We start from the raw sequence: 14,551 nt of genomic DNA, 5'->3' as shown, positions 1-14,551 counted from the left end.
AGTTATGTTTAGTATTTACAAAGTAAAGGATCATGGTATATTTTTAAATAAACATTCTGAACCGTACTGTTTTTGCCCTGTCCCTGATTCCCTAATCTCTGTAGTAGAAATCAGCTCTTGCTTTGACAGAAATAATTCCCATTTTATTTGCACTTTAGTAACCTAAAATCCTTATCATTTGGTGGCATTCAGTTTCTTTTTCTTTTTCTTTTTCTTTTTTTGGCCATGCCACGCAGCTTGCGGGATCTTCGTTCCCTGACCAGGGATCGAACCTGGGCCCCTCAGCAGTGAAAGCACAGAGTCCTAACCACTGGATCACTAGGGAATTCCCAGCATTCAGTTTCTATACATTGCCATTTAGCCTAAGGATTTGCCACTAAGAATGATTTTGGAAACAGTTTTAAGACATTTTTTCCCCCAGCTGATTTACATTTTCATTTTATTTTTCTTCTGTTAAAAAAAAATTCACAGATGTTATGTTTATCATCTTCTGTTCCTATAACAATAATATTTAAATGAATAGTAAATCATGAATTTTTCTGATCATTACCAATAATGATTAGTATATCATGTTCTAGAACTGTACCCAGTAGAACCTTGTGACTTACACACGCTTTGACAACAGGTTGGAATCCCTGCTTCTCCACTTACAAATAACTGAGCTGTAAAATCTTCAATTTCTTCAACTGTAACATCAAAATACCTATCACATAGGACTATTGTGAGGATTAAATAAGATTAGTACCTAATACATCGTACGTCAGAGCTCTAACAAAACTGGTACCATACAGTTGTATTATACATGATATAGTTATTGATAATATTACTACCATAGAGTGATCCATCTAATAAATGATATGCACCATTAAAAATGTGTGTTTTCTCTGTTAATATAGAAATCAGTATGAGGTGGATAGCTTGGCTTTTATTGCTTTTCTAAAACTCATTTAGCATAAACCATTTTTCCTAAAGTTCAGGGACAGGCAGTGGGCATATTTAGTCTACTGTTTTTGCAGACGGATGTCTCACTTAACATTCCTCTGCTCCAGAGGAGCTCAGAGGCAGAGTCCACGTTATTTTGGGTTTTTTTTTTTTTCTTTTTCTTTTTTTTCCTTAACATCTTTATTGGAGTATAATTGCTTTACAAATGTTGTGTTAGTTTCTATGGTATAACAAAGGCCCATGTTTCTTTGGATAGTTACCGTAGCCTTTGCCATAAATACGACTTTGGAGACAGCACAACACAGGGACGAGCCAGCACTTCCAGGTCCAGTTGAAGGCCCAAATCAGCAGTGTGCTCCAGATGAGCCCCGGAAAGTGCACTTTATAGAAGAAGTTTCTATAAAGGGATTGAAATACCTTCTCCAGGCTACTGTTAGTTCAGTGAAAGAAAGCATAAAATGCTGTTTGAATTTGATCTCTGAAAAAACAAAAAAAGCGAAGCAAAAAGGAATTTGGGGAAATGACTGGTTTGTTCCTGGATTCTTCCTCTGATTGATGTTCGTGACCCTTTTGGAGGCAGCTTGGTAAAAGACCCGACTTTGGCTAGCGCACCACCCCTAAAGGGAAACCTAATCAGATCACAGGCAAGCTGAACAATTTTCCAACAGCTGAACGAGCACCGATGTGCCCCTCTCGGAACACAAGGCAGTCTTCTTCAATGCCCGCGCTCCGCAGCAAGAGAAGCCCCCGCAATGAGAGGCCCGCGCTCTGCAACGAAGAGTAGCCCCCGCTCGCCGCAACCAGAGAAAGCCCGCGCAGCAGCAACGAAGACCCAACGCAGCCTTAATAAATAAATAAATAAGTAAATAAATAAATAAATAAATTTATTTTTTTAAAAAATCCAGGCAGATTCTAGATCCAATTCTCCTTGGCAGCAGAGGACACTGTAACAGTAACAACGGGCATGGGAAGTGTGGCTGCTTTCATCGGGGAGCTTGGGATCGTTTTGCAAACAATTAACCACGCTTCACAGCATCCCTGCCAGGTGAAGAAGTGCTCCTGTGCCCGCGGACAGAGGAGTTAACCAGTTGGGCTATGAGTCTTGTAGAAGTTATTTATTTACTTAACAACAATAAAGGAAACTTGGAAAAAATGCTTATCCTGAAGAGGATGATCTCTTTCTCCATAGTCTTATGTTTTCTGAAAACTGAAATACAATTTTAAAAAATAAATATTAAAATGTTTAAATGCATACCAATCATGAAAATTAAACTGTAGTGTCATTTGCCCAGACTAACCTGTGATCAACACCCAGAGAATGTCTTTTCATAGTTGGTTAGTAGCATCTCATGAAACGCCGGCAGAGTAGATACCAAGCCATGCATGTCGGGGGCTCCCCTGGTGATGCCCCTTCCACACCTCCAACCTCAACTGTGGAATAAGAGCAACTGAAAGGAAACTGATGGGTGCACTGTAAAATTTCATGGTGCCCTCAGTGGCCCCTACTCTTGCTGGTGCGTCGCATAAGTTATGAAAGGGAGACTTGAAGAGCAAAAATACTATCATCCCTTTTTACTCACAAACAGTAAAAGTTCGGCGGAACAGAAGTAACAGCCCTTGAGAATAACTTTGCAATGGGCCCATTTTAGCGCAGCAGGCTGTGTGGTCTAAAGATAATCTAGACGCCTTCATTAACTGAACTTGAAAATTTCAAATGAATTTGCATCGGGCTCAACCTGGCATCATATCTTGTTAAAAACATGAAGACTGATACAAACTGTCCTGAAATGGCTTGATCTGGTTATTGCCTAAAATTGATCTATGTCTGCAACTCTTTGAAGTCAAATTAACACAGAATCACCAAAATAGTCACTTCATTCATTCTAACTAGCACATAAGCATTGGTTGGTATAGCTGGAGATATGATGAAGAAGGGTATCTATAGGAACCATAACTCCCCATGTCCTGGAGGCTCGCCAAAGACAGTCTGATTGACCCTCCCCATCTTGGGTGGGGAGTCCAATGTTACCACCTAGTATGGTTCTGGGATCAATTCCAAAGCAGCCAATAGGCTCTCAGAATGAAAATCCATATAGGGAGTGATCTGTTCCTGGGTGCCTACAGGAGAGAGAAGGGCTGTGTAGCAAACGAAATTTATTGCCTACCCACAGACACATACACACAGGCACTCCTTTATCCTTTCTAGCAAAATACAATTTTTATCAAGAACTGGAGGAAGATGCTTTATCCCAACACATGGTGAACTGGTCCAATGATGAGCATGCAACACCATTGTAACCAGTGAGCAGTGAGGAAACATGTACTGTGAGGTTTCAGAGAAAACTATTCTTCCCTGATAAAAGGAAAGCCCATTTTCTGCCATCACTTTCCTTTTGGTATAAGGGTGGGGTGGTTGGAGCTTCAGTAGCCATCTTGTGACTGTGAGGAAAAGGCTAAGAAACCACCAGAGACAGAAGTTATGGAGCCATTGAGTTTGGGTCAGCACTGCCAAACTCCTCTTGTTTCAACAATCACCCCTTAGGTGTTCTGTTACTTGCACCCAAAAGCATTCCTAACTGACAGAGGGATCTTTTGAATTCCTAGAACAGGATTCTTGGTGATTTCCTATATGCACAGTGGGAGGATTTGAATGAAATATCTAACAAAGTTACTGGTTGCTCAAGACATACCCAGAAACACTGATCCCTAAGCAATATGAAACTCTAAGAGGGCTAGGATGGAAGCTACTTGCCCTCAGAGAGGAGATGAACCCAGCAATTTATTCTGCAGCACCCCCATCAAATTCATTATTTTGTAGAACTCTGAAAATATGTCAGGTGTCTATGCCAGAACTGAAATCTCCAGAGACATCATTGTCAATACTGAAATCAAAATGAAAAACGTTATAGAGAGCAAAGGACCCCCTTAGAGAACTGTGGGTAGAAACTTAGCCAGATATACAATCATTTGGGGATAACCCTTCCCATCTCCCTCTCCATTCCACACCCCCATAAAACAATAGCATTTTCACTGGATTATTCAGTTGAATACCTTAGCCAAATTTCTCTTTCTGTCTTTGCCAGCACATCTAAAATGTTTATAATGACAAGGATTGCACGTACTGTGCAATACACATCTAATTGATCTAATTAATACACATCTAATTCAAACAGGTATGATTACCTACAAAAGAGGAGGTATAGCCTAGTCATGAAGCCTAGCAGCACTGGCACCAGATGCCTGGGCTCCAATCAGAACCAAGTCTCATGAACCTTCTGAATCAGCAAATTCCTTAGGCTCCTGGTACCCTGATTGCCTCATCTGTAACAATGGTGGTAATAAGTTCCTCCTGCATATGAGTTGTAAAAAATTAAAGCGTTATATATATGTCAAGTACTTATAACAGATCTTGGCTCCTAGTATACACTCAATAAATGTTAGCTATCATTATTACCCCTTTTCTAGATGAGGTCGTTGAGGCTCGCAGAAGTTAAGTAACTAGTTCAAGGTTTTCCAGCAAGTAAGTAATAAGGCTGTCTCAAAATGTCTAATTTAAATAAGGTGGTTATAATTTATCTTTTATGTTATTTTTGGAAATATGATAAACATTGCTAGCACTCACCAATATTCTCCTTGACCTCTTGAATGTACAGGAGAGTACACTTTCCAGCCCCTTCGTGATTACACAGGGCCAATTCTGGCTAATGAAGTGTGAGTGGATAAGACCTCTGTCAGTGAGGCAGCGAAAAGCCTGCAGGATTCTCCATTCTCTCTCTCCCCCTACTGTACCACCCAACCAAATTTGAGTCTCTACCCTCGTGAGCTCTGAGAGATTAAATAGAGCAACCTACACACCAGCACCACCACCACCCCCCAATAGGGGCCAGAAGTAAACTTTTATGTGTTTAGCTACTAAGATTTGGGGGTTGTTACCACAGTATCATCCTAGCCTATCTCAATAAGTGGAGTAAAATTTCCAAATATTGTAAAAAAAAAAAAAAGAAAAAAAAGAGTATTGACTTAATATTCTATTTAATTAACGTTATCCCAGTGGCTCATTGGCAATCCCTCTTGGTAATTTTTTTCTTTTTTTTTGGTTCTTCTGACCTTATAACAGTGTTATAATGAGCCATAAGGAAAAGTTCATGAACATTGTTCTATAGCTTAATTTTCTGTTTCATGTAGTAATCATGCGGCAAACCTATAGGATAAAAAATTATGAATGTTGTAACTAACATAGTTCATAATTTTAGCCTTAATGTTATTGCTGCTTCACATTTTTTTAGGATATCAGAGAAAAATCTATTATAAAAATTATCATGGCCTTTTGGGTTTTGGAAAGGCATTTTAGCTAACCCTGCATGTAAGCAATCTTCAAGTAGGCATAAACAAATTGGTTTTCTTTCTCCCAGACCTAGAACATACAAATTTGAATCTTAAAAATTGATTAATCTCCTAAAGACATGGTTAAGAAAATGAACATAATGAGCATATAACACAGACTGGGATAAAATATTTGTGAATCCTATCTAATAAGAACTTGTATCCAGAATATTTTTAAAACTCTGAAACTCAATAATAAAAAAACAAACAACTCAATTAAAAAAAATCAGGAAAATATTTGAACAGTCATTTCACCAATGAAGGAATATGCCATGTGAGCACATGAAAAGATGTTCAGCATCCTTAATCATTAGGAAAATACAAATGAAAATCACAATGATACACCACTACACACCTACTGAAATAGCTCAAATTAAAAAATTGACATTACCAAATGTTGAGAGAAGATGTGGAGCAACTGAAACTCTCACACATTGCTTGCTGGTGGAAATGCAAAATGGTATAGCCTCTTGGTTAAAAAACTTGGCAGTTTCTTTTAACATTAAATACATTCCATATAACCCAGCAATTTACCCAAGGGAAATGAAGACAAATGTTTTCATTAAAAAAACCTCTCCAGGAACAGTTACAGTAATGTTATTTATAATTGCCAAAAGCCAGCAACAAGCCAAATGTCCACCAACTTATGAACAGGTAAACAAACTGTGGTACATCCATACAATGGAATACTAATCAGCAATAAATAGGAACCAACAAAAGATACTCACCACACATTAAAAAATTTCAAGAGTAATGCTGAGTAAAGAAGCCAGACTTAAAGGACTATATACTGTATATATTTTTATAATATTCTAGAAAAGTCAAAACTATAGGGACAGAAATCAAAGAAGTGATTGCCAGGGATTAAAGTGGAGGGGAGGAAATTGACTATCTCTGTCTTAATCCTGGTGGTTGCACACTGTATACATTTGTCAAAAATCATAGAACTCTGCACCAAAAAACTCTGTAAATTATACCTCAATAAACAACAAAAGCATATAAATGTAAATTTTTTTAAATGGATAATAATTTCAAATGAGTTTGTTCTTCAAATGTTGGTAATGTTTTGACAGTTTATAAGTTAAACTTTTCCCTGATTCAATTTACTATCTATAAAATAATAATATATTAACTTATCTATATTAACTCTGCTTGAAATATGTATATGTTGTTTAAAGTCAAAATTTAGAAGAGTAAATCATATTCAAGCAAAAAGGAAAACTATATCTTGCTTCACTGCCTTGGACAAAATATTCATTCAACACAACTCAACAAATATTTATTTGGCATATATTGTCTCAGTATCTGTAAAATAGGCAGCTTTGCAAATTTTAAAGGCCCCTTAATAACCATATTATGTCCCCAAATCTTCATTACTTCAAAGCATGTTAGAAAAGGCCTTGATGATATTACTTAGGTACAGAATCCCATTTCTATCTTAGAATAACACCTGGTTTGTAATAAGCAAATATTCTTTGTTATTTTATTATTTAAATTTCTTCCACTCACCATTATTATGCAAATGTAGTAATATCTGTGGTAGTTGCCTTTGTTAATTGCCTACCCACCAGACAGTCACCACATCACCAACCCCAGCATTACTTTTGCTTATGTCCACTGTCCCTTACTTAGGCTGTATACTTCCTCAGAGGAAGAGAACCCCAGCCCCAACCCTAAGAGGCACATCATGATTGCTCTAAGCCACTCACAGCACCTTCCTTCTCTTACCAGTGACTGGTATAGGCGTAGACATATGATGCAATTGGACCAAAAGCTGAAGGGCTTCTGGAAAAGGCCTTCTTTGCTGATCAAGAATCACAAAAGAAACAGTCCCTCTTCTGCTGGTTGTAGTTGTATCTGGATGGGATACATGAACTGCTGTGGCCATCTGGCAACCAGGAGCAGTGCTAGACTGCAGACAAGCCAGCTCCCTGAGGATGAGGAGGCAGAAACATGGGAAAAGCCTGACTGAGGACGTCACTGAGTCCCTGAATTGGAACTGCCACATCTCCTGTTATCTCGGTAATAAATTTTCTTTACTCTTTAAGCCAGTTGAGTCAGGCTTTTCTGTATTTGGAGCCAAGAATGCCATAAGCAAATACACTGTTACTTACAGCAAATATACTGTTTCCCATTGCGGTGGGGAAGGGAAGCTGAGATCACAGAAGAGGAAGCAGGACATCCCCCATTTATTTTTTGGATCTCGAGGATATAGAATAGTATTTATTTTAGTGATTAAAAATATGGATAAAATACTAATCTTAAATGCTGATAAAAGAGGAAACTGGACATGGGATACATGGAAACTGTGCTATCTTCACAATTTTTCTATAAATCTAAAACTATTAGAAAATAAAGTTCATTTGAAAATAGGGATAAAAATAACAGTAGATAAAACAAAGAAAGTGAGCCTTTAAAAGGTGAAATTACTTTGAATAGTGGTTCTTCACAGGTGAGCAACTTTTATGGCAAAACCTCTTCGCTTCTACAGTCATTTCCATGCATCTTCCTACAGAGCGAAGGCACTTCCTGAAAATACGTAAAGGAACAGGAATTACTGTGTCTATTATTGATAAGATAACAGCCACACTAGAGGCGTGAAGTGACCTGCTGGAGGTCAAACACTAACAAGGGACAAAGCCAAGAATAGACCTGGCCTCCCATGAAGGCAGCTTTGCTTTTTCTTCTCTTCCTCTACTTGAAATGGCAAGACCCACTTCCAAAAACTTACGGAAAAAGGAAGTTTTTAATTTGGAGAAAATTATTCAGACAATCTGCACACAGAGTGATAATTGAAATGCTATGAGGTGAAGAATATAATTTTTTTCTTTTAATTTTAAAAAGAACATAACTGGAAAATCAATTCATTGAGCAAATGACAATTGCTATCCCAAACATCCCAAAACACCTTGACTTTCACCAAACCTTAGCAACTTACAGGACAATTCAATAAGAAGAAGATGCCCTTTATACTCCTCTATTTCTTTAACAAAGCTAATCATATTTATTAGAATAAATTTATAAGCAATGGGCAAAATACATATGTCTCTTTCAACTAGTCTCTTCAATATAAAACATTCTTGTTCTGAAAGCCAAATTTCTCTACATAACTTATGAGTAAGGCAAAGTATGAGCTGAACATTATCCAGTGGAAGTATATCTGAATCACTGATAGACTGTATAAAAACCTTGCCTAGTGTCATACTGGAAAACCAAAGCTCTGAAACTTACATAATATTGTAAATCAACCATATATCAATTTAAAAAAAGAAAAGAAAACCAAGGCTCCTTTGATTTAAGAAAAAGAGAAAAAAAGCAAAGGCTATTATATCCGGCAGGAGAGTATGAAGAAAATTAAGTCTGTAATATTAATACTTCACTCGACAAAAAAAGTAGTAGAACATACCAGAGACTGTAGAGCGTTCTCCCTGCTTTTCAAGGAGAGACACCAGCAGCAAAACTGGTCTATTCCCCACAAAGTACATCAATGGAAGATTGATCAGTGACAGTGAAGAGAGCTTTGCTATTGACACAAGTCATGGCTCATGATTAGGCCAGTGGATTCAAGAGCGAGAGGCATTCATCCCAGAGGCTATGTAGGAAAAGTATATCAGAACCTCTATTTTCCAATTGCAACAAAGAAAAACTTAATTGTACTAATATTTAATATTGTTTACTAATTTTACCAATATTATTCAATATTTTACAATACAGATAAACAATATGTAAATACATGTACACAGTTTAAGAGTGTGTGCACAATTCTTTTCCCTGACAGCAGTATGTGATCAGTAACAGCAAGGATCTACAGGTACCACCTATGAGTGTCCACAGTCATTGAATACAAATTACACACTGATTTTGACATGTCTCTCCAAACATATTGATCTGTTATGCTTAAGTACTTCTAAGGGGCATACTTAATTTTCAAATGTTTGGTCTCAATCTGGCAGTAACAAATAGACTAGGCACAGTAATCACAGAAAGCATTCAATAACTGAAGTATGATGTGCCCTTTTACAAATGTCTAGGTTCTGCATTTGGAAAATTAACATACCACACCAGAGAGGAGTAGAAAGAAGCAGCTAACTAACTCAAATTGTTGAATTCGCCACTTTTCAGTTCAGCCAGTCACACTGGGCATTATCCTATCCGCAGGTCAGTAGTGGCACATACTATAATGGGGAAACAGAAAATAAATAAATAAACCAATAAATGACCATGTTAATTTTCAATAGTGATAAGTGCTATGGAGAAAAGAGAATAGGGAGATGTAACAAAGAGCACCATGGTTGGGAGAGGGGGCACTTTACATTATATGCCCAAAGAAGTTGATACAGCAAAGACCTGGATGAGAAGGGGCTGAGCATTCCATGCAAAGGGACAGCATGGGTGAAACCCTAAGACAGGGAAGCCTGTTCTGTTTGAAAATGACAAATAGGCCTGTGGCCAGATATAGTGAGCAGGGAAGGAGAGCGAAGTACATGGACAGAGAAAAGACTGTGTGGTGAGGTGTTCAGATTTCACTGAGTGCAATTGGAAGCCATTGGAAGATGTTAAACAAAGAAGTGACATGATCTGATTTACATTTTTAAAAGATTACTCTGGCTGTATGAGGCAAATAGATTTTAGGGGAAAAGAGAGGAAACAAAGATCAAGCAAGAAGCGGCATTATTCGCAATATGCAAAAGGCAGAAGCAACACAAGTGTCCATCGATGGATGAATGGATAAGCAGAATGTGATATATACATACAATGGATTCTTATTCAGCCTTATAAAGGAGGGAAATTCTCACCTGGATGAATCTTGAGGACATTATGCTAAGTGAAATAAGCCAGACACAAAAGGTGTTGTATGATTCCACTTATGTGAGGTACCTAGAATAGTCAAATTCATAGAAACAGAAAGTAGAATGGTGGTTACCAGGGGCTGTAGAAAGGGGAAATGGAAAGTTATTATTGAATGGGTACAGAAGTTCAGTGTAGGAAGATGAAATATTTCTGGAGATGGATGACGGTGATGGTTTCACAGCAGTGTGAATGTACTTAATGCCACTAAACTTTACACTTAAAAGTGGTTGAAATGGTGACTTTTAAGTATATTTACCACAATAAAAAAATTAAGAGGTTACAGAATTATCGTTTCTCTGGGAGATCCATGATGAACACCACCAAGATAAAGGCTCTGAGAAGTCCTATAATAAACTTCTTTAACTGTTAAAAAAATAAAATAAAAATAAAACAATGGCCCATGTCTGTGGGTCTATTTCTGTTTTGTTAAAAAAAAAAAAAATTAAGAGATTTAAAGAAAATAAAAAAGAAATGATGGTAGCTTGAACTAGAGTGGTAGAAGTGGATAGATAAGGGGTATAATTGGAGCTAGAACCCAGAGGATTTGTGGATAGATTGGACGAGCAAGGAGGAAGAAAGGTGAGGAGGAAAACGAACTCAAGAATGACTTCTAGGTTTTTGACTTGATCTAGCGGCAGTACCATTCACAGAGCTGAGGAAGCTTGGGGCTTGAGATTATGGTGAAGAATGGGATGGAGTAGAAATTTAGAATTCTGATTTGGATATATTAGGTTTGAGATGCCTAGTAGAATACAACTAAGTGCAGGTGTAAAGTTGACAGTTGAACGTTATGTCTGAAGGTGAAAAGGAAGGCAGTGCTGGAGAGATGAATCTGGGGGCCATTAGTATATAAAAGCCCTAAGCAGAGAGTGCAATTAGAGAAGTTGGCCATTATACTTGGCTCAAAAGTTTGCAATATATTATATCATCCAAGAAAGTAGCATAGCTTTAAACATAAGATAATTAAATGATTTTTCTTTTTGTGAACAAGAGAAAGTTAAAGTGAGAAGAAAACAAAGTTTTTATGAAGCTCCTGAAAAATGCTCCAGGCTCCCCACTGGAGAGTTGTTATGTATAAATGCTTATGGTCTTTGAGGTCTCTTCCATCTCTTTTATATTTATCAGTACTGCCTTGTAATGAGAACTAACTTTATTATATAGACGTTAGCTTTCCAGCTCATATGGAAGATGTCCCAAGGTAGAGAACATATGATAATTATTTGTATCACCCACTATAATTATTGCAATGCCCTGCACATAAAAGGCACCCAACAAATGTGTCGATTAATGGACTCACATCTTAAAGAGACCAGTAAGATCGTTCAATAAAGGAAAATGGCAGGATAAAATGTGTCATTGACTCATAGGTGCAATTACTGACCATCCTTTGGAGGAGTAGGGTCCTCCTTTTTTGCCTAAATTGCCTAGAAAAAAAAAGAAAATAGTCTAAATTATTCAAATGAGATAGCAGATTCAAAAGGTCACTGCCCTTCTTCACTGTGAACTGCATACATCTGGCACAATAGGAGCTTGAAAGGTTACTCATTAGTCAAGTTTTTTTTTAATTAATTAATTTATTTATTTTTGGCTGTGTTGGGTCTTCGTTTCTGTGCAAGGGCTTTCTCTAGTTGCGGCAAGTGGGGACCACTCTTCATCGCGGTGCACGGGCCTCTCACTATCATGGCCTCTCTTGTTGCGGAGCACAGGCTCCAGACGCGCAGGCTCAGCAATTGTGGCTCAAGGGCCCAGTTGCTCCACGGCACGTGGGATCTTCCCAGACCAGGGCTCGAACCTGTGTCCCCTGCATCGGCAGGCAGATTCTCAACCACTGCGCCACCAGGGAAGCCCATTAGTCAAGTTTTGATTTAATTTTAAAAATCTCTGGTTATTGGAAAGTGATGGGCAGGAAAGCCTCTATGGATCAACACACTCTGCTACTTCACGGCAAGTCAAATTCAAAACAGGTCAACGACAGCACTCATCCCTCATGCTCATTCACTCAACAAACATTCACCATGAGCCAGGTGCACATCAGTGAGACTTACCCTCAGTTCTCAAGTAACTCCTAGTTATGTTCACAGTCTAGTCGCCTCGTGTGCAATGAGAAGAAGCAGAGACATTTTCAGGATCCCAATGCCTGTGGAGGGTACATAGGGCAAATGGAAGATTTCCTCCCAACCAGAATGTATTAAGTTGGGCTCTTTTAAATATTACATGATATAAAATCAATTTCTAGGTAAATAATGTGTTACTAGATGACTAGAAGATTCTTCTAGTCTAAAGATCAGGGTGGTGACCGGATGTCAAAAGCAGCTGCTTTACCAATGGCATTGAAACATCTAGAGAAGGAAGCAGCCTTTCAGAAGGAGAGTGGTCAGACTGGAAGTTGGAGAATGGGGAGTCAGAAGTAGAGGAGCTGGCAATGGGTGGCCAGAGCTGCCATGGGCTAGAAGACCAGGTTCCCAGGCTATCAAGCCCATCGGGTCTCTGTTTGTGGAGGTGGATGCCTCAAGTTAGCAAGTCCTTTCAAGTTTGACTCACACAGCTAATCTCCCATGTCCTGATTCCACATGTATTAGTGTCTTTCTCATTACAATTTGGATTCTCATTTAGATTTCTCTTTGCTTGTGAGAAAAGCAAACTGTCTGGTCTTCTCACGATTATATTTTATATTTAAGTAAATCGGCATTCTGGTTTACATAGGCTCATGTGAGCTGGGTTCATGAAGTCTCTTCACAAGGAACAGATCCATCTCAGGGTGCTGACTACATCAAATTTCAGAGCCTGCAAATCTGAGGGCTCTACTTTCAGTTCATCAAGGGAAGTGCCAGACTGGGAGGCTATTTGGCAAGCAGCCAGCCAGCCTCCCCATGGGACACCCTAACTATATGGCATCATTGCACTTTCAAGCCCCAACAGAACTCCCTGGAAGTTATGTGTGAATCTTACCATGCCCATTAGTAATATTTCTTCACCTTGAACTCTTTATTCCTCAACAGGTTATTAGAGCTGTTGGGTTTTTGTTTTGTTTGGTTTGGTTTGGTCAGGTATGAATGAAGGAAAGTGGTCATAATTTTTGATTCACCTTGAGTTTTATTTCCTATGAATCAAGGAAGCATTTCATGCCTGACACACAGATCCTTAGGCCCAGGGTCCCGATTGCTACACTTCCGCCTTTAAACTATTGAGAATCATCACTTTCACTCTAAGAACCTGGGAACAAATAGTGAAACTTGGTGACATTCTCCCATGCACATGGTTAAAAACAGGAGTAGGATATCTCTGTACTATAGCTGAGAGGTCATGTAAACATGCTACAGCAGAAACAAACCAGCCTATACCTTTGGATCTGAGAGTGAGTTCTTCTAATGAGACCTGTCAGATACTTGTTAACTGCAAAATAAATGCCTTTCGGCTGCTTTTTTTGCTCCTGATTAAAAAGAAAGCAAAACTGTAACATAATTCTTAAACAAAATTTAAATACTATCATCATGGCTAATGCTTTTTTCACAATTCAGTTCATCACTGCAGGCAAATCAGTTTCTCATTCATAAAATCTCTGATTGTCAAAACAATGCACATGATCGTTTATCATAATGTAATATATCTTAGAAAGCAATCATAACATAAGGACTTTCTCTTATGTAAAGGAAAGCCTATTTTGATATATTTTAAAGGCAATCCCTAATTGGCTATTCACTAATTTGTTGCTATGAGCAATAAAATATTTTGTTTTGGAAACTTTCAGGATTTTAGTGGCCGTGTAGTGTGTCTCTGAATATCTGAGCTTTTAATTCCTTTTTTTCTTTTAGCCTTGGTACCTGTGATACTTCAGATAGGAAAATTAACTTTTTTATCTAAACATACTCCTTTTAGAATTTTTTTTTTAATAATTTATAACATACACGAATCACACAAAAGTATGTAGATTATTGCTTGGCATATTAGTTAGAATGCCTAGTTGAAACCAATACTTGTTGACTTAACCATAAGAGAATTTTTGACAATGTATTAGTTTCCAAGGACTGCTATAACAAAATACCACAAACTCGGTGGCTTAAAACCACAGAAATATATTTTCTCACAGTTCTGAAAGCTAGAAGTCCAAACTCAAGGTGTTGGCAGGACCATGCTCCCTCTGAAGGCTCTAGGGAAGAATCCTTCCTTGCCTCTTCCAGCTTCTGGTGGTTCCCGGCAATCCATGGCATTCTTTGGATTGTGGATGGATCACTCCAATTCCTGCCTCCCCTGTTACACAGCCTTCTTACTGTGTGTCTGTGTGTCTCTTCTCTTCTTATAACAATGCCAGTAATTGGACTAGGGTCCGCTCTAAGTCGGTATGTCTTTATCTCAACTTGCTTATGTCTACAAAGAC

Source organism: Balaenoptera ricei, chromosome 2 (genome assembly GCF_028023285.1).
Source record: "Balaenoptera ricei isolate mBalRic1 chromosome 2, mBalRic1.hap2, whole genome shotgun sequence".
NCBI lineage: Eukaryota > Metazoa > Chordata > Mammalia > Artiodactyla > Balaenopteridae > Balaenoptera > Balaenoptera ricei.
Note: the sequence above shows the minus strand (reverse complement) of the source record.